Here is a 22834-nt window from a genome sequence, read left to right as displayed (position 1 = left end):
CACGCGTCTTCTGTGGGTATGTTTTCCTCTCTCTTGCATAATAAATACTTAGTAGTGGAATTCCTTGGCTGAGAAGCAGACATGTAGAATTTTCTAAAAAACTGCCAGTGAGATTCATAGTATTTACACTGCAGTGTCCCAGTCCTCACACGTTTGGTGCTGTCACTGCATTTTGTGAGGAATGGTGATGGCTCACCAAGCAGCACTTGTGATGCCAAAAGAGTAAAATCATCCTCCACAGGACAGTGCTGTGGGCTCCCTGGAGGGCTCTTCTGTTCCCTCAGGCAGAAGGGCTTACACCCACTCAGTTGGGGTTTAAATGGGGTGCGTTTCATTATGTTCTAACAAAGCACTGTTATACACTCTTTGAAAACCAATCCTGATTAAACCCTTGTGATTTTTTCCCTCCCTACCTCTCTATTTTCTTTCCTTCCTTCCTTCCTTCTTTCTTTCCTTTTTTCCTTCCTCCCTCCCTCCCTTCCTTCCTTGTTTTTAGGGACAAAGTCTCTCCCTCTGTCAGCCAGACTGGAGTACAATGGCACAATCATAGCTCATTGTAACCTTGAACTCCTGGGCTCAAGTGATCCTCCTGCCTCAGCCTCCCAAGTAGCTGAGACTAAAGGCATATACCGCACCACACCCAGCTAACATTTTTTGTATCTGTAGAGATAGGGATTGCACTATGTTGCCCAGGCTAGTCTCAAACTCTTGGCCTTAAGTGATCCTCCTGACTCAGCCTCCCAAGGTGCTAGGATTATAGTCAAGAGACACTGTGCCTAGCCCTGATTAAATCATGATACAAAGTTCTAACAGATGGCAAAAGATCAGCTCAGAAATGGGATAACTTGCCCAGAATTCACAGGGCAACCTCATGGCCCAGCCTCTGACTAAACAAATATGCCCATTTCTGAATATTGTCAGATAACCTGTTCCATGTAAAAAGGAGGGAAAAAATACCCACCAAATACTGAATGATATGAGTTAGGACAGAACAATGCTACGTTTATAGTCCCCCACTAAACACTACTTTCTCATTCACGGGCAGCTCCACAGAAGTTGGGATGAATGGCCGACCCCCAAGTCACTCCCAAGGACGGGGGAGCGACCCTTTGGCCATGGAGAGACTCCAGGCCTGGATGGGACATCCCCACAGTGACAGAAGCTCTGTGTGCTCCCACCCTGCACACAGCACAGCTAAGGCAACGCTGTCTCTGTGAGTGAGGCTCTTCCAGGACCCTTCCTGTCTCCGGTGACTGGGAAGAGTAAACACTCCAATGCTGGGACCATTTCCACACTCATGCCTGGTCCCTTTGTGGTCCCCTTAAGGAAAGCTTTTCTATAGCTCTTCTGTACCCATCTCGGCACTCCAGGACATCTAACATTAAGGTGGGAAATGATCAGACAGTAACAGAGCCACCTTAATTCACTAATTGAATATTTTCCTACAGGAGCCCAGAGATCCCTCCCGTGGCTGAATCCAGTGAAATGGGCTCAGTCTTGGGACACAAACAGGATCACAGGGGAGTGCTGAAGAGCACCGAGGCCTGGGTCCTCCGTTTTTCCCACACACGGGCTGGGTGCAGCTGTGTGCAAGGAAGTTTAAATGCTTCCTGTTAATGGTAATGAGCAGCCAGGCTTGAGACCACTAGAATAACCCCACCCCAAGCTTTACCTGCTTTGAAAAAAGAATAAAACACATAGTCCAATAAAGTAGGGAACCTCTCGAAACCCTTAGCACCAGAGACTATAAATATGCATGGCTGACCTCAGGGCAGTCTGTGGGAAACTGCTGCAGAAATTATCCTACAGGGAACTACCGGGCCAGGACTTACTCAAGATTGGGGTTTGGAAGTCATCCCCTGCCAACCTAACCCCATATCTGAATCCTGAACTCAAAACAGAAAAAAATGTTGCTGAGGGTTAAAAAATAATTTTAAAAAGGTTCTAGCTGATAAATAGAGCACGTAACTGCAAGGGCATTTGCTGGTATTCAGTAAAGTTTAGTGAAGTTGAATTTCATATCATCTTTTGTATCATACAAACTTTGTTTTTGTTCTGTACACCTAACAGCCAAAACAAAAAACAAAAAATGGAATTTGGTTACACTATAGCCATGAAGAAAACAGTAGGGTTTACAAAGTAGTAGCTTCAATTTTATAAAACATTGTAACTCATTGTACCTATTTCAGATTTCTCTAGTATAAAAGTTATGCTATTATTTTTCTTTCTTTCAGGAGTCACACTATATATCACCAGCTTTCAGATGACAAATATTTTTATGACTTACAAAACAATTCTACTTCATGTTTAAAATTTCCAGGTGCCTATCATCCTAGCACCCTGGGAGGCTGAGGCAGGTAGATTGCTTGAGCTCGGGAGTTCAAGACCAGCCTCAGCAGGAGCAAAACACTGTCTCTACTAAAAATAGAAAAACTGAGGCAAGAGGATCGCTTGAGCCCAAGAGTTTGAGGTTGCTGTGAGCTATAACGCCACAGCACTCTACTGAGGGTGTCAAAGTGAGACTCTGTCTCAAAAAAAAAATAAATAAAACCTCAAGATCTACATCAAGGATAAACACTTTAAATTCTACATAAACAGGGCAGCGCCTGTGGCTCAAAGGAGTGGGGCAATGGCCTCATGTGCCGGAGGTGGCGGGTTCGAGCCCAGCCCCGGCCTAAAACTGCAAAAAAAAAAAAAAAAAAAAAATTCTACATAAACAAACAATAATCAGGTTGATCTTAAATGGATGACAAATTATGTTCAAAGACAGGGTGTCAGTAAACCTCAATTATTGTTTCTTTCTGGTTGCTTTAAAAAAAAAAAACCTTGATTACTCAGATTCAACTCTCAACACAGAAATAGAGCTTCACAGGAGATAATTTATCCCCCGATCTTAAAGGGAATACTCAGAAAAGCAACAAACTTCCAACCTATTTATTTTGTGAAAGATCGGTAGTCAAAAACACACAGAGTTATTTAGTTCATGACTCTGCTCTTGTTGAAATGTATTTCACCTTCGCTGCTTCCCTCCCAGGCCTTGATACAGAAGACTTAACACTTTATACTTACTACTTTATACTAATAATTTCCATAGTTTCCCACTAGATCTTTCTGTTCTTTTAAACACTTCAAATAAATACATCAGGCTTGGTGCCTGTAGCTCAGCGGCTAGGGCGCCAGCCACATACACCGGAGCTGGCAAGTTCAAACCCAACCTGGGCTGCCAAACAATGACAACTACAACCAAAAAAAAAAAAAATAGCTGGGGGTTGTGGTGGGTGACTGTAGTCCCAGCTACTTGGGAGGTTGAGGCAAGAGAATCGCTTAAGCCCAAGAGGTTGAGGTGGCTGTGAGCTGTGACGCCATAGCACTCTACCGAGGGCAACTTAGTGACACTCTGTCTCAAAATATAAATAAATAAATAAATCAAAGAAGAGCTCAACTCTTCTGTCTGCTCACTGCGAAGACCATTTCCCATTTGTGTAAGTACATGATACATCATTTTTTGTGTTTTTAAAACATTTTTCTGTTTATCTTCCACAAGTTATCTTTAAAAATAAAAAAACAGCAATTGTCTGATTCCTTTTCTGAATGTATTTATGTCCCTTGGTTCTTTACAAGTTTTTTGTTTCTAGTCCTTATCTTAAACATGGTTATTGTTATTAAATTTTAAGTCTTTTTAATTTTGTGAAGGCAAAAAAATGGAAACCTAATTACCACATGTATATGTAAAAATAAAAATTAAAGAATAAATAAATAAACCCCTTTCTCTTTGAGATGGGGGTCTCTGTATGTTGCTCAGTCTGGTCTTGACCTCCTGGGCTCACGCAGTCCTCCTGTCTAGGTCCCTGGACTAGCAGAGACCTCAGGCGGCCACCTTGCCCGGCAGCATGACATTTTTTAGCTGATGAAGCACCAACGCTGACCTCACATGGCTTCACTGACCCCAGATTCTTTCCTGGGTCTGTCCCGTCACGAATCCATCGCCACCCTGGGGTAGTACATTAACCCGAATCACAGTCCAAATGTCGTTTTTGGCAGAGGTCTTTCTCATCCGTTTGTCTTTGGATGAGCCACGAGAGGCAACAGATAATGAGTCAGCAAACGATTCAGTGTCCAGCTCTGAAGTGGAATCTCAAGTGGTCAGTGTAGGACAGGGCAGTAGTTTCATGTCTGCCAGGGGGTTTATTTAAGCATATGCCCCACCTTCATTCTGAATCAAGACTGAAAATACTGACACAGAGATGGCTCTATGCCCAACCCCACAGAGAGCAAAAGCTACATAGCACCCCAGCCTTAAGTTACTGTGTTTGGGGAATGTAACGTCCAAGGAGCTCGCCAAAGGTAGTTCCAGTTGGACCCAGTTAGAACACAGGTATACAAAAAAGAATCTTATACCATGAGCCCAAGGACAAGTCCAAGACCCAGCAATGAGATTAAACAGTTGATTAAACAGTTCCCTCTGTGTTAAGGTCAATGTCAAAACACTTCTGCTTATATCAACTTCATCAAGATAAGAAAAAGTTGAGGTTTTACTTGAAGAATCATCTGACACCCTCAGTTATAAAAGGAAGTGGAGGAATCCTAATCAATTATCTTTTTTTTTGGAGACAGAGTCTCCCTATGTTACCCTCAGTAGAGTGCTGTGGCATCATAGCTCACAGCAAACTCAAACTCTTGGGCTTAAGCATTTCTCTTACCTCAGCCTCCCAAGTAGTTGGGACTACAGGTGTCCAACACAATGCCTTGCTTTTTTGTTGTTGTTGTTGTTGTAGTTGTCGTTGTTTGGCAGGCCTGGGCTGGGTTCGAACTGCCAGCCCTGGTGTATGTGGCCAGTGCCCTAGCTGCTGAGCTACAGGCACTGAGCCTCAATTTTTTTTTTTTTAAGTTGAAGTCTTATCCATTTTTTAAATTGCTATTCTATCCAGAGAACTATCATTCAGAGATGGAATTATCCACTTATAAAGTATCACACACACCCAAAGAAAACATTCAGCCACGGAGGGCTCTATGCTGAGCAGAGACACAGCCGGTAGAGCTTACGTCACTTCCCAGGAATAAACTGGTTTTCCTCAAGCATCATAGCATGCCTGTCTAGAAACTCAGAAACTGCCACCCAGAAACTCAAAGGGGAAAGAGTTACCGTTGATTCCATCCACATTTTTCTTCTCCTTTTATCCTTCCTTTCGCTATTAGTAATCTCTTAACTAAAATCTTAACACCTTTTCAAAATCCAAGGTTTGTAACAGCATTTTTAAGTAAAGAGTTATGAGAATATAAAGTTTCAACGACAAAAAGTAAAAATAGAAAGATTTCAAAGAGCTACCATTTAATGGGAAGAAAAACACAAGCTAGTTAAGTGTTTCACAAAAGAAAAATGGGAGATCCATAGTGAAGGAAAGGCTTAATCTTGTCATCACCAAGTCGTAGCTCTAAAACAAATTATTCACTTTGCTTTGTCAGAGAGGGAAAACTATTTTTCCCCAACAAATGCTGAAAATATAATAAATACAAACTGCATCATCAGATAAGGCAATAAGCTCAACTGGCTTAACACCGATCATGCTTTAATGTTTAAATTTTCAGTGCAACTTCAATGAGTAATTTTCCTCATCTCTCCAAGTTATGGCCATGGCAAAAATTTTACCAAATTGGCCTAATTGGGGGCTCTCTTTCTTTGGCTATACACACTGTTTTTTGTTTTTTTTTTCCTTTTTCTTTTTTTTGAGACAGAGTCTCACTATGTCGCCCTGGGTAGAGTGCTGCGGCATCACAGCTCACAGCATTCTGAAACTCTGGGGGTTAAGAGAGTCTCTTGCCTCGGCCTCCCGCGTAGCTGGGACTACAGGCGCCCACTGCAGCACCCGGCTATTTTTTATTGCAGTTGTCATTGGTGTTTTAGCTGGCCTGGGCTGGGTTCAAACCCGCCAGCCTCAGTGTATGTGGCTGGCGCTGTAACCATTGTGCCACACACTGAGCCTACCCACTGGTTTTTAGTGTGTGAGATTTAGGGCTCATGTAGCAGCAAAGCTACGCCAGGGTCAAGCTTCGTCACTTCACACAGCAACACGACAAGGCCAAGCAAACCAACCTTCAGTTATCTACAAAGGAAGGGATTAGACTTGTACCTATTTCTTAAGGTCCTTATGAAGATTGAATGAATAAAAACTTGGCAAGTGTTTAGAGAAATAAATGGCATGCATTGTGTGCTCCGTAAACGTCGGCTGCACCCTATTTGTTACTAGTCTCGGAAAGCAATTGTATTCTCGTGTTTACATTGAAGTTAATGTACAAGGTCAACTTGATAAACTAAAGTCAATGACGTTACCTTCCACATATTATAATCAGGAGTTTTTTTAAATAACCTTTCAAAGGTAAATAAAACACATCAGTTTTGAAGTTGGGCTGACTTGGGTTCCTTTTTATTTTTGAGACAAGAGTCATCCTGGGTAGAGTTGCCGTGGTGTCATCATAGCTCACAGAAACCTCAAACTCCTAGGCTCAAGTGATACTCTTGCCTCAGCTTCCCAAGTCACTGGGACTAAAAGCATGCACCACTACACCTAGCTAGTTTTTCTATTTTTAGTAGAGACAGGATCTCACTCTTGCTCAGGCTAGTCCCGAACTCCTGAGCTCAAGCGATCCACCCACGTTAGCCTCCCAGAGTGCTAGGATTACAGGTGTGAGCCACGGCGCCTGGCTGCGTTCCCCTTACTTAGTGGCTAAATGGGCATATTATTGTCTCTGAATTTGACAAAAAAAATCACATTACAACAAAGATATTTGTACCAGAATATTTACTGCAGCCCAATTCATAATTGCTAAGTCATGGAAAAAGCCCAAGTGCCCATCGATCCATGAATGGATTAATAAATTGTGGTATATGTACACCATGGAATATTATGCAGCCTTAAAGAAAGATGGAGACTTTACCTCTTTCATGTTTACATGGATGGAGCTGGAACATATTCTTCATAGTAAAGTATCTCAAGAATGGAAGAAAAAGTACCCAATGTACTCAGCCCTACTATGAAACTAATTTATGGCTTTCATATGAAAGCTATAACCCAGTTATAACCTAAGAATATGGGAAAGGGGGAAAGGGAGGTGAGGGAGGGGGGAGGATGGGCAGAGGGAGGGTGATTGGTGGGATTACACCTATGGTGCATCTTACAAGGGTACATGTGAAACTTAGTAAATGTAGAATATAAATGTCTTAATACAATAACTAAGAAAATGCCAGGAAGGCTATGTTAACCAGTGTGATGAAAATATGTCAAATGGTCTATAAAACCAGCGTATGGTGCCCTATGATCACATCAATGTACACAGCTATGATTTAATTAAAAAAAAATGAATTTGAGTTTCCATATCAGTAACAAGAATATCAATAACATGGCTCGGCGCCTATAGCTCATTGGTTAGGGCACCAGCCACATACACTGAAGGTGGTGGGTTCAAACCTGGCTCAGGCCTGCTAAACAACAATGACAACTCCAACAAAAAAATAGCCGGGTGTTGTGGCAGGTGCCTGTAGTCCCAGCTACTTGGGAGGCTCAGGAAAGAGAATCGCTTAACCCCAAGAGTTGGAGGTTGCTGTGAGCTGTGACGCCACAGCACTCTACTGAGAATGACATAGTGAGACTTTCTCAAAAATAAATAAATAATAATATCAATAACATACCTTCCAGGGAACTGATCGCCTACCAGAGGACACACATTCAATAAATGTTTACCATTTTTACCTATTTTCTGTGAGAGGTAATTAGTGGTCAATACAAACGTAACACAAGTACAAATTTTTCCAACTAATAAAAAACCTTGCTTTCCCTTTTGTTTTGTTTGTTTACGTGACAAGACTGAGTTTACTGTGACAAAGAAAGATTGATTGAAAGGTTGATAAACCAAAGGGGGTGGGGGTACAGAATGTCCAGCAGTGGAGGCGGGAGTCTGAGTGAGAAGCGCCCTGCTTTCTCTTTTGTTCCAAAACAAATTATTTCCAGCCCCCTTTCTCTTTGGTCCTTGTGTATTAGAAAACAACCTCAGAGTGGACCATGTGGCTCCCCAGAACCAGTACTCAGGAAGGAGGCAAGGATGCTCAGGTACCCACAGCCTCAGACAGGTTCCAGTTCACTCCCAGGAAGAGACTGTCTAGAGGTGGGGGCCTAAGAGCCAGAAAGTTCGTTCAGCTTCCTAGAGAGGCTAAACAACACGTGGAAAACTTAAGTCATCCTGGTATGGGTTTCTCCTTTGTCCATCTGTGTTCATCCAAACATTCTTTTCCTTTTAGCAACACATTTTGCTTCTATGCTTGAGCAAACATTTCAAATGTGGTGCTGGCACAAGTCCAACCATGAGTCTGGGTTCAGATAATCACAGCCTCTGCAAAATGCTTTACTTTCTGCAACTACTTCTTGGTAATTTCCATATAGTTGCACAGAAAAGTGCTCTCTAAAGACTCTGATGGCCTAAAAATGATTACATTAATAGAAAAGCAAATATTAAATATTTATTAAGCCTCTGTTAAGTTTGGAGTATATCCACATGAATAATCAAAGAAACTTCACGATGACCTTCTATTATGAATTTCCAAGTAACAGATGGCCACAGAGAGACATGAGCGGTTAAGTGATTTGCCCAAGATTATAGGCCTCCAACGGAGAGAATTTGTGCCTCCAAGTGTGGAGCCAGGTCACCTGATTGGACCCTGCACCCGGTGCCTACTTGACGCTGCCTCTCACAAAAAATGGAAGGGCTAAGAAGCACAATCCTTGTGAGAGCCCATGGAAAGGTGTGATCATGTCTGTTCTCTGCGTGAGCATGCTTTAGGAAGCATGTAATTTATCGCTGGGTGTAGGGGGTTCTTAAGACACAATAGAGAAAACTTTACTGTCCTTAATCTAAAATCTGAATTTTCATTTGTACATGATACATGTGTCACATGAGTTAAAATTCTTGTGCAGTGATGTGCATTTTCCATATCCTTGTCAGGAGAAATTAGGCCATGCTTGGTGGCTGAACAATCAGAAGACAGACATGGCACAGAACCAGTTCTGTGGTCAGGAGCATGGCTCCTCATCTGGCCAGTTGAAGTGCAGGTATTTCCTTGCCCTCTAAATCGAGGTGAAGAGCTTGGGGGTGCACCTCTACCAAATTAAGTAAGGTTCTTATTCCCTGACACTTTACCTCTAATACTTGCTTTTAAAAAAAAAAAAATTTTTTTTTTTTGGAGGCGGAGTCTTACTCTGTCACCTGGATAGAGTCCCATGGTATTACAGCTCACAGCAACCTCAAACTCTTGGACTCAAGAGCTCCTTTTGCCTCAATCTCCCAAGTAGCTGGGACTATAGGAATCTGCCACAATGCCCAGCTAATTTATTTTTTCTATTTTTAGTAGAGACTGGATCTCACTCTTGCTCAGGCTGGTCTCAAAATCTTGAGCTCAATGCCTTGTTTAAAAAAAAAAAAAAATACTTTGCCCCTCACAGGATGCTGAAAGATGACCTAATACTAAAAGAAACAGTTTTCTGTTTGCCTATTGCTATAACATTTTAAGAAGAATGAATTTGCAGCTGGTGTGTACACCCAGTCTCAGTTTCACTGCAGGACTAGATGGTGTAAGAGCAAATCAACCTGAACAGGCCAGGGGGTGCCATGAGTGGGGGCAAGGGTGGGGATTCTCCCAAATCAAGAGCGGCTAGAGGGACTACAGCTTAACCCAAAACAACGGCCAAAGTGTGTAGTGAGTTAGAGGCCTCCAAGAACTCTCAGGGATAGTACCTCATTTAATTCGTGGCATATCCGGATGAGATACCAGAAAAGCATCTTTTATTAATGTTTTAGGTATTAGCAAAAAGAGGCTAGGAATATTATTCCACAGAGTGTGAACAAGGACCCCATTCCTGCCTCTGAGTTTGTGACTGACAGCACACTGCTCCTCATACACCCTTGAGTTCAAAGCCTAGAACATTTCTCTGGGTACAATGTTGGGTGTTTGTTTGTTTGAGACAGTCTCACTCTATCACAGTCGGTAGAGTGCCCTGGCATCATCATAGCTCACGGCAACCTCAAATTCTTGGACTCAAGCAACCTTCTTGCCTCAGCCCCCTGAGTAGCTGGGACTACAGGCATCCGCCACCACACCTGCCTGGGTTTTCATTTGTCGTGGCAATGGGAATTTATCCTAGTGACATAAAGTAGATTATTGGCAGCCTAGGATGGTCTTGCTCAGGCTGGTCTCCAATTCCTGAGCTCAAGCAATCCACCTGCCTCCCCTCCCAAAGTGCTGGGATTACAGGCGTGAGCCACCGCCCCAAGTACTATGCTGTTACTAATCCATGCTCTGCCTTCTTTACCAAGATAAATAAGGAATTCAGCCGGGATATCTCCCCATCTCTTTTTTGCAGCTGCAGAACTCACTCTTCATTTGAAAATTACTCTGCTGTAGTTAGTCTTCTTGGTTCAATATTCCCTCATTCCTAGGAGTCACTGTTCAAATCCTCTGTAGCATCTGCTGTCTGCCAGCAGAGACAAGCAGTTAAAATACAGAGGTGCCAAAGAGCGACAAAGTGAGGCTCTGTCTCTAAAAAAAAAAAAAAAAAGAATCTCAGTATAAAAATGTTTTGAATGCAAATCGTATAGATGTTGAGTCATGTATTAAAATACTGTGTTTCAGAAATGGCATCATTACCTACAAATTTGTGTTCAGCTCATTAAAAAAATTTTCTTTTTAGAGATGGGATCTTCCTATGTTGCCCAGGCTGGACTGGAACTCCCAGGCTCAAGGGATTCTGCCACTTCAGCCTCCCTGGTAGCTGGGAGGTAGCAGAACTATAGGCATGCCACCTCGCCTGGCTCAACGTTTCAAAAACATTGTTTTCATATTAGTAACTAATTGAATGCTATCTTTTAGGATATCTAACAGGGATTCCATTGTGTGGATGTATCTTCATTTGCATTTATTTAATAAATTTCCCTATAGGACTAGTGCCTGTGGGCCTGCTAGAGCCAGTCTCAGGGGCTCCAGGCCTCATTCTCCCACAGGCAGGAAGGAGGGGCTGCTCCACCAGATTTCCTTTCTGGTTTTTGTTTGTTTTTGTTTTGAAGACAGATAGATGTGTATTTGGGCATAAGGTCAAGTATGTTTCTTGATAGGAGTTGTGATCAAAGAAGTCTGGCAGTCACTGTCCTATCCCAAGAATTTAGCAAGTGGCTGTAGCCTAAGTAGCTTTAAACCGAACTATCTGAACTGGAGTTTAACTGAACTGGAGTTAGGATTAAAAAGTTACTGTATTGCCCGAATACTGAAAGATTTCAAAATAGCTATTTAAATTTTCATAAGTTTCCATGATAGGGAATTTCAAAATGTACATCTTTCCTCTGGTAGAAAACCAAACATGGCGACGGTGGACTTCACCAGAGAAGGCTCAACACTGACCACTGCAGAGACACTGACCATCCAGAGACACTTACCACTGCAGAGACCACACAGAGACACTGACCACCGCAGACACTGACCACCCAGAGACACTGACCACGGAAGAAACACTGACCACCCAGAGGCACTGACCACCGCAGAGACACTGACCACCCAGAGATATGACCACCACAGAGACACTGACCACTCAGAGACACTGACCACCGCAGAGACACTGTCCACCCAGAGACAGACCATGCAGAGACACTGACCACCCAGAGACACTGACCATGCAGAGACATTGACCTCCCAGAGACAATGACCACCTAGAGATATGACCACCACAGAGACACTGACCACTCAGAGACACTGACCACCACAGAGACACTGTCCACCCAGAGACAGACCATGCAGAGACACTGACCACCCAGTGACACTGACCATGCAGAGACATTGACCACCCAGAGACGCTGACCATGCAGACACTGACCACCCAGAGATATGACCACCACAGAGACACCGATCACTCAGAGACACTGACCAGGCAGAGACACTGACCAGGCAGAGACACTGACCACGCAGAGACACTGACCACCCAGAGACACTGATCACCCAGAGACACTGACCACCAAAGAAACACTGACCACCCAGAGACACTGACCATGTGGAGACACTGACCACTGCAAAAACACTGACCACCTAGAGACACTGATCACCGCAGAGACACTGACCACCCAGAGATATGACCACCACAGAGACACTGACCACTCAGAGACACTGACCACTCAGAGACAGACCATGCAGAGACACTGACCACCCAGAGACACTGACCACGTAGACACTGACCACCCAGATATGACCACCACAGAGACACTGATCACTCAGAGACACTGACAAGGCAGAGACACTGACAAGGCAGAGACCCTGACCACTCAGAGACACTGATCACTCAGAGACACTGACCACGCAGAGACACTGACCACCCAGAGATACTGACCACCAAAGAAACACTGACCACCCAGAGACACTGACCACATGGAGACACTGACCACCCAGAGATATGACCACCACAGAGACACTGATCACTCAGAGACACTGACCACCTAGAGACAGACCACACAGAGATACTGACCATCCAGAGACACTGATCACTCAGAGACACTGACCACCACAGAGACACTGACCACCGCAGAGACACTGACCACTGCAGAGACACTGACCAGAGACACTGATCACTCAGAGACACTGACCACCCAGAGACACTGACCACCACAGAGACACTGATCACTCAGAGACACCGACCAGCCAGAGACACCGACCAGCACAGAGACACTGACCACCCAGAGACACTGACCACCACAGACGCGCCCATCCTCTCTCCCGCTCCCTCCCCCAGGGGCAAATTAAAAATGAACAGAGCACCTGTCATCCCAGCTACTAGGGAGGCTGAGACAAGAGAATCACCTAAGCCCAGGAGTTGGAGGTTGCTGTGAACTTGTGTGAGGGCCATAATGTGAGACTCTCTACAAAAAAAAAAAAAGAAAGAAAACGAACAGAGCAGAAAGTGGTAGAAAGAACCTGAAAGAAAAAGCAGTGCTGGGTGGAAGGAGGTGGGGCTGCAGGCAAATGACCAGGACCCAGCTTCACCCCTGCAGAGGGAAGTAGCACTTCCTCCGCCCCCCGCCCCCCCTGCCCCCTGCCCCAGCCTTCTCCCTGTGGGCTCTGGTTACATTTCTGCTCTCCGTGACACAGCTTCCCCATGGAAAGCAGAAGTGATCCTCCCTCTCCAGAGGGCCCCTGTGAGACCAGCTTCTCCATTCCCTTCCACCCCTTGGGGGTTAACATTTACAGGGAGAGCAGAGGCACCCAGTGGGCCTGAACACCACAGCGATGATGACACTGCTTCAGCTGGAGGCAGAGTGAACATACTGTCTCCCTAGACTCACTGCACACTCCGACCAGCACCTCAGGCTGGGCCCAAAGAAGTGGCCAGAGCTTCCCATCGGATGCTTTAGCAATATAGCAAGGATGGAGGAAACTAGGGAGAAGCATTGGCGGGGTGCTTCCAGTCCGTATGGTCTGGGGTCACTGAAGAGAGACAGTTTTACCTGCTCATGGAAAGCTGGGAAGAGTGCAGGCAGGCAATATTTGACTTTGCCCGAAGCACGAACTGTAGAAACGAAATGAGATTAACTAAAAAAATCCTCTGAGCTACACAAAGACTTCTGCCCAATGTTCTATAAGTCAACAAAAGCAGAATGTAGATCAAACACCACTCAAATGCATCCTGTAAATGTCTCCCACTCGTGTGATTTTATAGGACATCCTTCACGTTATCTCAGTACTGTGAACAATGAGCACAGTTAGGATGAGACTAACTTCCCATAAATGGTCAGCTCCTACCATGTCAGTTCCCGATTCAAAGAAGTTTCCGTAAGATGTTAGTGAATGAAATTACGAGAGAAGAGAGAGAAGATGGGGTAAGGGTTGGTTGGACCTCTGTGGGGGGTTAATAAAGCACAGTGAAACAAACACTTCAGGGTGAGCACAGTGGCTCAGGCCTGTAATCCCAGCACTCTGGGCCGCCAACGTGGGAGGACAGCATGAGGTTAGCAGTTTGAGACCTGCCTGAGAAAGAGCAAGACCCCATCTCTATAAAAAGCAGAAAAATTAGTGTGGGTGGTGGCACCTGTAGCCCCAGCTACTCTGGAGACTGAGGCAGGAGCATCCCCAAGTTCAAGAGTACAAGGCTGCGGCGAGCTGTGATGGTTCCACTGTACTCTAAAGCCAAACTGAAAATGAACAGAGCTCCTGTAGTCCCGGCTACACGAGAGGTCAAAGCCAGTTCAACAGAGCAAGACCATGTCTCTAAAAAACAAACAAACAAGCCCCCCACCCCCCTAAAAAAAACACTTTGGAAGAGTTCTATACCAATGAAAACTATATCCTCCTTATAAACACAGCTTTCAAGAAGTAGCTTTGCAGCAAATAAGGAAAGCTGGCAGCTTACTTGGTGATAAGAGATAAAGGAAATGAAGTATAGAACAGAATGAAGAAAAAGCCCAAGAGTACACAGCAAAGGCTGCACGCGTCAGCATGGAGGAGCCTTCTAGTCATTATTTAAACTTGCTCTTCTAAATCGTGACAGCCCTGCCAGCTCCCGTAAGCCAATGACATCTAACAGCAAATGTATGCCTTTAAACTGGCCTGTTACAAAATTTCTAATTCCTCTTTGGCACATTTCCATACCATTTTCTGCACTTGGGTGTCTTCCCCAAATGGGAACTTACTCAAAATAGATTTTAGAAATGATGATAGAGTGAACTCAAAATTTCACAACTCAAGTATCAGGAAACTAGGCAGCTGTAAGAAATCTTTCAGTATTTTGGCCTGAAAAAAAAACGAAAACCAGACCAACTTCCTCTTTCATGTTCTCTTCATTAGCAGCCTTAAAAGATGGGAGGCAATGTATACCTATTCTAGAAATACAGGCTTAGAGCCGTGCCTCGCACACAGTAAATGCTCAGAAATGGGATATGTGTTTTGATGTGCGCGTATCAGCCCTGTCTCCGTACTTTCCGTTTTCACCTTGACTGATGCCCTCCACCTTACGGCAGCTGCATAAGGAGGCTGAGTGTCTAGTGGGGGCTGGAGAGAGTCCTTCTGAAAAGTATTGTTTGGGCACTTCTGTATTAACCAATAACCCCCAGATAGTCCCCAAGGCAGACACTAGCACTCTTTGGACAGTAGCCAGTGCAGGTGTCACCTTGGCAGTTATTAGAGACCTCCCTCCAACCCCAAGCAAGAAGCAGTGCTGACGGGAGCAGAAATTCATTTCCAGAAGCTCCCAGCTTGATGGTGCGTCTGCTCCTATATCCTGACCAGTTAGACACTCCATTGAAACAGTTACCAAGTGATTAAAAAAAATTACCTCATGACTTTTAAAAATGCTTACGAAATGATAAATTAGTTTCTTCGTTTTAAGTACAAATGGCCCCCAAGTTACAATGGTTTGAGTTAGGTGTTTTGATTTTTACAATGGTGCAAAAGCCAAACACATTCAGTAGAAACCATACTTCAAGTACCCATATAACCATTCTGCATTTCCCTTTGAGTAAAGTATTCAGTAAATTACATAATGTATTCAGCACTTCATTATAAAATGCACTTTGTGTTAGATGATTTTGCCCAACTGCAGGCTAATGTAAGTGTTCTGAGCATGTTTAAGCTAAGCTAGACTAGGCTAGACTAATCTAATGTTTATTGGTTAATCGTATTAAATGCATTCTCAACTTACAATATTTTCTTTTCTTTTCTTTTTTTTTCTTTGAGACAGAATCTCACTTTGTCCCCCTCAGTTGAGTGCCATTGGCATCATAGCTCAGAGCAACCTCAAACTCTTGGGCTCAAGCGATTCTCTTACTTCAGCCACCCAAGTATCTGGGACTACAGGAGCCAGCCACAACACCTGACTAGTTTTAGAGAGGAGGTCTCACTCTTGCTCAGGTCTCAAACTCCTGAGCTCAAGCAATCCACTCACCTCGACCTCCCAGAGTGCTGGAATTACAGGCATGCGCCACCGTTCCCAACATAACTTACAATATTTTCAACTCATGATTTGGTTTATTGGGACATAATCCCAGTATAAGTAAAGAAACATCTATAATTGAGTACCCACTACAGGTTCAAAGGCGGACAAGTGGGAAAAGCCAGAAAACATGCCTTCTACTCCCAGTGGTGCCACTTAACCAGGCCCATGACCTTGGACAAGTCCTTGAACCTCTTTTTCTGTATCTGTCCCTGCCTATCCTTTAGGGGCCACAAGAAGTTCAAATCAGAGTTCAGGAGGCTTTAAAGCCCTGAATTAATGAAGGGTGTTAGCACCACCATTGCCAAGAAGAGCCCAGAACAGGTGTCTGCTATCAGTGAGTCCTTGATCAATGCTCCCACTGATGATTGTGGTAACGTCACTACATGTACTAATGCATGCATCACTGAGATCATCAGTATGAATGAGCTAAAACAACACTCTCTGTGGGTTTGTACGTGATGTATTCTTACTTAGAAAATCAACGTGAAGCCGGGCGCGCAGCTCACTCTATTATCCTAGCACTCAGGGATGCCAACCCGGGTGGATTGCCTGAGCTCATGAGCTCAAGACCAGCCTGAGCCAGAGCAAGACCTCATCTCTAAAATCTCTAAACAACAACAACAACAAAAAAAAATAGCTGGGTGGTGTGGCGGGCACCTGTAGTCCTAGCTACTTGGGAGGCTGAGGCAAATGAATCATGTAAACCCAAGAGTTTGAGGTTGCTATGAGCTGTGGAACCACAGCACTCTACCAAGGGTGACAAAGTGAGACTCTGTGTCAAAAAAAAAAGAAGAAAACCAATTGATATTGGTTTGTATATGGATTAAATGGTTTAATTTTGTTAAGTTACAACTCCATATATTCATGTGAACTAACTGGAATATCTTGTATGTTTTGGCAATTTATTTCTAAAAATAGGCCAGGCATGGTGGCCCATGTCTGTAATCCTAGCACTCTGGGAGACCCAGCAGGTAGATGGTTTGAGCTCAGGAGTTAGAGACCAGCTTAAGCAAGAGTGAGACCCCATCTCTACTGAAAATGAAAGACTAAAGCAAGAGGATCTCTTGAGTCCTAGAGTTTGAGGTTTTTGTGAGCTATAATGCTACGACACTCTACAGAGGGTGAAAAAGTGAGACCCTGTCTCAAAATATATATATATATATATATATATATAAATAGTACAAATGGAACTAAAAGGCTTTGAAAGTTATTCATTCAAAAAACGGTGTTGTCCATTTTTCTGCTAACAGGAAGCCCTTGGACGTGGGCAGTATTATGAAGGTTCCACATACCTTTGCAACATCAAAAGGTGTGGGGCCAACTACCTCTGCAGGAAAGGTCTCACCCATAACACATTAGGGCCTCTCGTCCAGTGAGACAGTCCTGAGTAGAGATTCACATTTAGAATACCAGTGCTGAGTAACTTGACAGTCACCAAAACCCCTCAAATCCCCTTTTTGGAAACCAGGACAGAAAGGGCCAGTAGGCTTCAAAAGCCTTTTGGAGCAGCCCTGTTTCTCCACCTCTGTTACATCCTCGGCTTTGCACAAGGCCAGGTCAGAGCAGGCCTTCCTGCTTCCTTCCAGGTGTGTGGCAGGTGCGCAGACAGCACAGAGGCTGTCATTTTGCACAAGATGTATAAGCTTTTCATGGAGCTTCTACTGTAGTGGCGAACACAGGCTATAAACAGGCAGACAAATCATAAGATGGCTCTGGTCGCTACTATGAAGGAAATGTGGACTAAATAAATGGCTAAAGTGGTTTATGCCAAATCACAGCTCTGGTAAACGGTGGAAGAGGCCAAAGTTCCATTTTCCTGTTTCCTATTTTCTCTTCTCTTATTAATCTGCTGCCCTCTACCCTCCACTGGGGAAGAGGGTCACCCCATTTACATACAGGGAGGCCTAATCAATGAAGGATATTGACCTAATTACATTACTTCAAGCCTCATAAGGCTCACTGCCTCAGCTCCAAATGAGAATGGAGGGACTAACTGGACCCCACCCTTTCCCAGGACATCTTACTGTTGGTTGGGAAGGACTCAGTAAGTGTCTGTACTCTGTGCCCATTCCTCAGGGCACCTCTGGTTGTACAGAGAAAACATCCCTACAGCCAGGTGGGGGCACAGCAAACCCACGCCAAACATCTTTATTGGCTAGTTATTCGGGTGGGTCAGACTGCTGGGACAGCAAACCCCTCACATATTTATTAAACAGATTTATATGGCTAAATCAGATATGGCAGTCTCAGGTTCAAAATTACCAAGCTGCAAAGAACCAAGGAGCCTCGTTTATATGGACGTGATTAGTCACGATAAATAACACCACCATTTGTGAAAATGCCGCTTGGGGGTACCACGTAGCCCATGAGGAAGATGCGCGCGCTCTCTCCAAGAGGAATACAGCCACGGAGAGAATTAAAATAATGGGCCCCTTTCATAGACAGCTAGCAAACTGCCCGTCCTGGATTCCGAGATGGCAACGTTCAATGGATTGGGGATAATTAACACACACACACACACACACACACACACACACACACACACACACACACGAATATACAAAGAAAGGAAGAAAAAACCTCAAGTCCGCACGACAGGCGGGCTATTAGTAGGAATATTACAAACGCACAGCGCAGAGAAGATGCCACAGTTGGCCACGATAACGTAGAAAGTGGGAACTGACGCTTACGCCCTCCCCCCAAGGCGAAGGAACCGGCAACCCCTGAATTCTTAAAATAACTCTTGCTTCCTCTGGGCAGGCCCAAGCCCCGACTGCTGCTTGGCAGTTCTGCAGGCGCCGGCTCCGCCGCGGCCCCTGGACGTTACGCCCCTGCCGGGGGCCACCGAGGACCGCTGTCCCAGGGCGTGGGAGAAGGCGCGGGCCGAGCCCACCTCTCACCTCCGGGACCCGGGGCCCACTGGGGAGACCGAATTGCGCAACCGGAGGAATCCTCTCCAAGATCGCCGCGCGTCCGCTGCGCGTAGGCAAGGGCATCCCCGCTGGGCTCGGGGAGTGTCCAAACCTGGGACAGCTGCTGGCCCTCGGCCCGAGCCGGAGGCACCCACGGGGCGCCGGTTCCCACTCCCGCACCTCCCAGCACTTCCTCGCGCCGCTCAGCCGCGGACACCTGCGGAGCTGCCCGCCCCCGCGCCCTCCCTCCCCCAGGCCGAGTGACCCACAGACTGAAGTCATCAGGGGTGCCCTCGCCGCGGGGCTGGGCGCTGGTGCGGCCAGGAAGCGGTCCGCCACCCCCGCCGCGCCGAGACCGCCAGCCCCCAGCCCCGCCGGCGCCTGGGACTCGGGCCGGTGGCACCGCCGCAGACCCCGCATCGTCGCCCCAGCGCCCGCGCGCACCCCTCGGGCTTGCGCCGGGGACTCACCCGCTTTCAGTGAAAGTTTCGGGGCCGCGGCGGCGGAGCTCCACCGTGACTTGAGTTCAGAGCAGGGGCGCGACGGGGCAGCCCAGCCGGACCCGCGTGGGGAGGAGCTGCGGGCTCGGGGCCGGGGTAGCGCGGCCGCCCCTGGAGGCTGCAGCGCGTCGGGCCCGGAGGCACCAGGCACCACGGCCCGGGAGCGAGCGGCGGCGCGGCCCGGCGCGGCGGGAGAGGAACTGGCTGTCTCTGGGCTCGGCCAAAAGGTCCCAGCTACTTCCTGGTGATCGGATTTGCATACTGCACCCGGAGGGCGGGGAAGTGACCGTTCCGTCCCTACCCAAGGTTTGGGTGTTTGGTGTGGCCGTAGCCCAGGGCTTTGAAGACAGAAGCCTGGCGACTCAGCGCTACTTGGCAGAGTAGGGCAGCCTCGGGCCCAGCCTGTCCTTCTGTCCTTCTGACCCCCCAGAAGGGTCTCCAGAGGAGCCTGGGCATCGCAGGCACATCTTGAGTCTCCTTTCCTTTTCTCCTGACCTACTCCCAAGGTGTTAGGAAGTGAGGTGCCCCTGGGAGCGGTGCGCTCTGATCCGTTCCAAGGGTTGAAGCTCTTTACAGAGAGGGTGAGACGCACTGAGTTGATGCTCAGGCTCTCGTTGACTTCTTAATAATCAATACAGAGCATATTCCTTAAGAATGCTCAAGGTATTGATGGCAGGGGAGTGTGGCTTTGGTGGTCAGCGGCCTAGGACATACTTCTCAAAGTCTTAATTTCCTTGGGGAAGATAGAGATAAGGATGCCTACCTGGCAAAATGCTTTCTGAACAGTGCTGTCGGAGCTGTGGCTGTAGTTAGTTCATCCCTCATGCAGCAGGTGCTGGGCGCACAGCAGGTGCCTGACCAGTGTCTGCTGGAGGCCTTTCAAGCTCCTGTTCCAACCCAATGAATGGCACTTACAAATCCAAATGGAAGGTTCATCCCAGTCACCCTGGAGGTTTACTTGTTCTAAAACAAAATATGTTCCTGGGGAATCCCAGCATTGCACTGGCTTGTAGAATTTACAAAGAAACAAGTGGGACATTGTAGGAGATTTGGTCTTTGCACTAATAACAGCAAACATTTACATAGGCCTGAAGGTTACCAGGCGCTGCCCTGAGCGTGTATTTCCTTTCATCTCTGAAGAGGCTGGTCCCAGCTACAGTGTAACAGGTCAACGCAGCCACATTGTAACACAATCTCATACAACAGTGTTTGTTGCTAGTAAAGGAGAACTCAAGTTTGCAGACTAATTCTTTAGAAGAAAAAAGTAAGGTGGCTTATACCTGTGATGTTCAGGGGTATGCAGTTTGCTAGTGAAGAGAAGGGGTTGGGTTGCCCACGGAAAGGTGTGTGATTGTAATCTATTAAGAATCAGATGGAGTTGGCTAGGTGCCTGTGGTTCAACTGGCTAAGGTGCCAGCCACATACACCTGAACTTGCAGGTTCGAATCCAGCCCAGCCCACCAAACAACAGCTACAACCAAAAAAAAAAAAAAAAGCCAGGTGTTGTGGCAGGCACCTGTGGTCCCAGCTACTTGGAAGGAGGAGGCAAGAGATTGCTTGAGCCCAGGAGTTGGAAGTTGCTGTGAGCTGTGATGCCACAGCACTTTACCCCAGGGCGACAGCTTGAGGCTGTCTCAAAAAAAAAAAAAAAGGAATCCCAGGGAGTCATTCAATTTCCTGGGCTTTTCTTCTGAATGACCCTTATCTGCTATTGCCAAGGAGTCCTTGAGATCCTAGCTAAATGCATGGAGCAAATGAAAATAGGATATAAAATGTTTGGTCATTTGTAGTTTTTGGTTTCTTTCTTTCTTTCTTTTGAGACAGAGCCTCAAGCTGTTGCCCTGGGTAGAGTACTGTGACATCACAGCTCACTGCAACCTCCAACTCTTGGGCTTAAGGGATTCTCTTGCCTCAGCCTTCCAAGTAGCTGGGAATATAGGTGCCCACCACAGTGCCCCGCTATATTTTGGTTGTAGTTGTCATTGTTGTTTGGCAGGCCCAGGCTGGATTCGAACCTGCCAGCTCTGGTATATGTGGCTGGCACCTTAGCCACTTGTGCTACAGGTGCTGAGCCAGTTGATCACTGTTTTTGATAAGATGTCTCTGAGTCAACCCCATGGCTCACACCTGTGTTCCTAGCATTCTGGGAGGCAGAGGTAGGTGGATCACCTGAGCTCAGGAGTTTGAGACCAGCCTGAGCAAGAGTGAGACCCTGTCTCTACTAAAAAGATAAAAACTAGCCAGACATGGCGGCACACACCTGTAGTCCCAGGAACTTGGGAGGCTGAGCCCAAGAGTTTGAGGTTACCATGAGCTGTGACGCCAGGGTACTCTACCTAGGATGATAGAGTAAGGGTCTGTCTTAAAAAAAGAAAGAAAGAAAGAAGGAAAGATGTCTCTTGGAGTAAGGAACAAAGCATCCCAAGGCAGACCTGCACTTCCCTCCACCTCCACCTTCTAACTCCTCATTCTCAAGCATCCTGGCTAACTCCATCTCTTTATTCTTCTTTGGACAAAACAAAAAACAAATATGGTACTATGCTTATCCCTACTCCTCAAGCTGTATTCATGTATCCTGAATACTTCCTCTACCCATTCTCCATCTCTTTCTTCCTTAAAGTCCCATGAAAGTTCTATTTAGTAACGTTTCATTTAAAGCTCCACCATATGGCTTTCTTCTCTAGGCATCTACAGCACTTTCCCATCATTGAAAACAGACCAACACTCTATTTGGCAGTGTTTGCCTTTGTTTCACCTGTTAGCTTTGTCTCCCCAACTACTGGAGAACAGTTAACTCCCTTTTCGACAGTACTGCTTTTTTTTTTGCATTTTTGGCTGGAGCCGGGCTTGAACCCGCCACCCCTGGTATATGGGGCCAGAACCCTACTCCTTGAGCCACAGGTGCCACCCTAGTATTGCTTTTTATGTTTATTCATTTCCAACTGTACCTCCTAAAAGTTCTGTTGGGTGCTTTGAAATACATCTTTAGCATTGATTGACTGGTTAATTGATTGCTGATTTTTCTCAGCAGTGTTCTCTAAATTGAGTGCCGAATGCTGTAATCAGAGGCAGGTTGCTCCCTTGGCAAGGCAGGCCGCTGAAGAAAACAAGGACTATGACTGGCAGGGCAGAAGGAAGTACTGCAAATTCATTAACTATGAACGGTGCATCCTTATTTTTGCAGATACTGGATTTGTGAATTCACCTACTTCTCAAGATCAATACACAAGGTGCTCTTCCGGTCATCTACAAGCACCTGCAGATGAGGAGAAAATTTTTTACCACCCAGCGCACATCTTTCCAGCTGAGGGGACAAGCTGTGGACAGGCAATGCTCTGTCATCTTGTTTCAGTTGTCAGCCTGTAAACAAGAGTCCTCTTTATATAGTCTATTATAGTGTTTCCTCGTTTTTTGT

The 22834-nt window shown here is 45.9% G+C and overlaps 1 protein-coding gene across 3 annotated transcripts in view; it reads right to left on the bottom strand.

Annotated features, from left to right (window-relative positions):
• The window catches only part of LYN (LYN proto-oncogene, Src family tyrosine kinase), a 117362-nt gene extending 97733 nt beyond the window's left edge, over positions 1-19629 (bottom strand). For 2 of the 3 annotated variants that reach the window (XM_053558415.1, XM_053558420.1), the window contains exon 1: positions 19390-19628. The gene's annotated coding sequence lies outside the window, so the exon portion shown is untranslated. Of the gene's footprint in view, positions 1-19389 lie in introns of all 3 variants that reach the window. The other variant, XM_053558419.1, reaches the window with a different exon arrangement.
• Between the last annotated feature and the right edge of the window lie 3205 nt (positions 19630-22834).

The sequence above is a fragment of the Nycticebus coucang genome, chromosome 13 (assembly GCF_027406575.1).
Source record: "Nycticebus coucang isolate mNycCou1 chromosome 13, mNycCou1.pri, whole genome shotgun sequence".
NCBI classification, from domain to species: Eukaryota; Metazoa; Chordata; class Mammalia; order Primates; family Lorisidae; genus Nycticebus; species Nycticebus coucang.
This window is presented reverse-complemented; position numbering and strand designations above follow the sequence as displayed.